Source organism: Microtus ochrogaster, chromosome 2, assembly GCF_000317375.1.
Source record: "Microtus ochrogaster isolate Prairie Vole_2 chromosome 2, MicOch1.0, whole genome shotgun sequence".
NCBI classification, from domain to species: Eukaryota; Metazoa; Chordata; class Mammalia; order Rodentia; family Cricetidae; genus Microtus; species Microtus ochrogaster.
In genome coordinates this window covers 35,939,110-35,943,456 of record NC_022010.1, presented here as the reverse complement: position 1 = coordinate 35,943,456, position 4,347 = coordinate 35,939,110, and positions in this window count along the sequence as shown.

Genomic DNA, 4,347 nt, shown 5'->3' with positions numbered 1-4,347 from the left:
ACATTGTCTTAAAAAATTTTTTTAAACGTAGACAATTCTAGTAGCAAGCAATGGTGTCACATGTCTGTAAACCTATTTGGTTGTAGAAGCAGGGGGTTAGAAAGACCATGAGTTTAAAGACAGCTTGACCTTACAGGAAGATTCTACCTAACTTCAGATGAACTAATCAAGGATAAAAGGAGAAGAATAAAATTCAGACTATGAATCAATAAAAATAAAATAATAACAAAGCAAAAAATCTTCTGGATATGTGTTCTATAGATTTTACACCTATACATTCTCACTGTTGATCTATTAATAAGTAATGTTATTTTTTAAACCTACTTTTGCTAAATTTGTTATTTATCAATCTCATACATGTATAACGTCCATTTTAAGCACTCTTATCTGCATCTTCTCTTTCTCCTTCCCATGTGGGACAATTCTTCTCTTCCCTATAAGTGCCGCTTTCAAATTCATGCAGTTTTGTTTTGTTTAGCTACCCACTTAATTTTTAATCAGGGTTGTCTGTGTGATCCTGAGGTTGTAACTAGCCATTGGAGCTTGACAGGCCCATCAGTTGGTACACAACTGAAGACAATGACTGAACCGCCCTCAGAATCCATCCATAGACAATAGTTCAGAATGAAGAGATAGGACCCTGTGCAGTCTCCCTTTTCCTCCTGGTCCATAGGCCACCAGGCTATGAGAACAAAGAGAGCAGAGGCAGCATTCAGGGCTTTGCATGGCCTGTGAGTATGGTGGAATTAGTCATAAAGCCAATATTGTGTTAAATTTGAAGGACTCCTATCGAAATCAAGAGCATGACAAGGTTGTGTATTCTCTCCACTTCTATTAAATACTCAAAGTCTTAGAGCAATAAGATGAGAAGGAAATAAAAAGGATACAAATAGGAAAAAAAAGAGTCAAAGAATCCCTGTTTGCTTATGATAAAACGTTACACAGAAGAGAGCCCCAAGGCTCCACCACAGAACTCTTACAATTGATAAGTACTTTACACAAAGTAGAAGACATGAAATTAACATAAAATCAGTAAAGACACACTGAGAAATAAGGGAACTAATCCCACCCCAATAGCTCAAGTAAAAATACAAAAACAAACAAATAAAAACTTTGTAATAAAGCTCACGAATGAAGGGGAAGAACTATACTTTAAAACTCTGAAGGTGTTGAGGAAGACTCTAGAATATGGAAAGACCATGTGTTAAGAGACTAGAAGAATATATATTGTGAAAATGACCATCCCAACAAAAGCAATTTACAGATTCAATGCAATACCAATGAAACCCCCCCACACCACCATTCACAGAACTAGAAGAAAATCATCTTAAGATTCACATGGAAGAACAAACGAACCCCGATAGCCAAAGCAATGTTGAGCAAAAAGAATACTGCTGGAGGCATTGACATACTCAGTCTCCAGTTCTATGACAAAACTATAGTAATAAAAGGCATCATAATGTTAACATAAAAGTAAATGCATAGATCAGTGTGATATAAGACCCAGATATAAATCCACATCATTGCAGCTACCTTTTGAAAAAAATGCCAAAAATACATACTGGAGAATAGACAATATCTTTAATAAATGATGTAAAAACTAGGTATCTTCACGTGGAGGAACGAAGCCCGATCACTGACTCTGATCTTACATAAGGAACAACTTCAAATGCATCAAGGATCTCCACATAAAACTTGAACTCTGAAGCTGCTGTGCCAGAGGCAGGGAGTGGGCTGTGACACATAGCTTTGGCAAATACTTCCTAAATAGGACTCTGTTGGCTCTGGAAATAATCTTGAGACTCTCTTAAGTAAAATCTTCTGTTCGTGGAGGGAACAGACAGTTGAGTAAAGATGCAGCTTATAGAATGGGGGAATAGCTTTGCCACTGCAACCAAATGAGGATAAATTTCCAGAATATACAAATAACTCGAAAACAAAAATCAACTTAGCAACTAAATTTTTAAAAATGGTCAATAGGTCCAGAGAGAGAGAGAGAGTTCATAATACAAATGGTTAAAACATTTTTTAAACTGTTCAACCTCATTAGCCATCAGGGAAATGTACCTTAGAATTACATTGAGCTTCCCTCTCACCCCAGTCAGAATAAATGGCTATCATCGAGAAATTAAATGACAAGTGCTAATGGGGATGTTGATAAGGAGCAACATTTAATTCACTGTTGATGGGTGTGTAATAGTGTGTAATGGATGAGTGGATAGTACAGCCACTAAATAATAAATTCTTGAGAAAGCTATAAATAGATAGCTATATTTTATATTCATGCATATATATCTCTATATAAATGATGTATAAACAATCAAGCTATTTTACTCCTGGCATATACTGGAAGGATTCTGTATCCTGCTATAGAAATATACTCTCGGGGGCTGGAGAGATGGCTCAGTGGTTAAGAGTACTGACTGCTCTTCCAGAGGACCCGGGTTCAATTCCCAGCACCCACATGGCAGCTCACAACTGTCTGAAGATCCAGTTGCAGGGGATCTAACACCTTTGTACCAATGCACATAAAAAATAAAGTTAAATAAACCATAAAATATTTAAAAAAAAGAAAAGAAATACACTCTCATGGCTTCTCTCTTCACAATAGCTAGGACATGAAATCAACCTAGATGTCCATTAGTGGAGGCATGGATGCAGAAAATTTGGTACACACACAATAGAATTTTATTCATATATAGAGATAAAAGTATAAGATTTGTAAATAAATAGATGAAACTGGAAAGATCCAACTGAGGTAGATAATTCATGGACAGAAAGACAAATGTTGCCTGTTCTCTGTCATATGTGTATATTCTAATTTTGAACTAGTAGATCTGTGTGTTCTGTAGAAGTCACTGAGGTGGAGTGTAAGGGAGAAGATGATAGGATGATAAATGACCTGAAAGACAGAACATTAGGAGTGGAAAGGTTTAGGCAAAGATGGGGATAGGACCCAACCGAAACAAAGGGCAATAAAAAGTCATATGGAAACCAAGTTTATTTTAAAAGAAACTAAATCTCAGATATGAAAGTACTTCCCAGTGGTAACAATTTCTTCTTCATCACTTTCTACTAAAATTGTGCTTTTTACTTTGGAGAAATCATCTGTACTTGCTGTTTACCAGTTCTCATAATATTGAAAGGTGCTATGTAAGTTGCTGAGGAAGGAATGGTCATCAATAATTTTACCAGCTGTGAACTCAGGGAACTAGTAATGATCCAGGTAGTAAGATATGGGTGAAATGTTAGCTCAAATGTTATTGCGGATAACAACTGCTTTCTGATTGGATTTAAGACTCTCTCCACATTAGCCTCATACTGTTGATCAGGTCAAGAACTCACGACTAAGGAGCTAACAGTCATCAAAAGATGAACCTACTGCTATTATTCTGCTAAATGGACATATTTATCAAACTTCCCTCTAAATTGTATCTCACAGCTCATTGATTAATGCAGCCCTCAGACCTCATGAGAGAAGTGTCTCTGTGCAGCCGATGATAGTTGATGCAGAAACTTCCAATCCATCAAAGTGTAGAGAAGTGTCATCAGAGGGATCATCCATAAATGGCACATTTGAATCATACCCATTGCCCTCGAGGCTCAGGGGCTAACACAGAATAGGGGGCAGAAAGATTGTAAGAGCCAGAAGTAAGGGAGTACTGGAGCAAAACAGTGTTTTCTGGGCATGGCATGACTATTGATTATAGTCATGGACTCAAAGCATCTGAGGTTGCAGGCTTGCTAGAGTCAAGCTGACACAAGCTAAAAGGGAACCTCCATTGAGAAAATGCCTCCATAAAATCAGGCTACAGGCAAACCTGTAGGGTATTTTATTAATTAGTGACTGATGAGGAGGGCCCAGTCCATTGTGGTGATCCTGGGTTCTATAAGAAAGATGACTGAACAAGCCACGGTGAGCAAGTCAGTAAGAAACACTCCTCTGTGGCTTCTGCAGCAGTTCCTGCCTCCAGGTTCCTGCCCCGTTTGAGTTCCCGTCTTGACTTCTTTCAATGATGGACTATGTCATAGAAGTACCTTTTCCTCTCCAACTGGCTTTTGGTCATGATGCTTCATCACAGCAATAGAAACCTTATCTAGAACAGGTTGCATGTATAAGACCTGCACAAGATCAACCCAGTGAATATTTCAGCATGAAATGGGAGAGGGGTCATTGGGCCCTCCCTCTAACTGAGCAACTTTTGGCAGGCGATCATTTGTGAAGGAGAGTCAGTTTTCTTTAAGGATGTGGCTCCCAGTCAACCATGGTCAGTGGTTGGTCCCACACAACTAGAAGATTATATGCAGCATAAATTGGATGCAATTTTTAAAAAAGAAAAAGTTGGA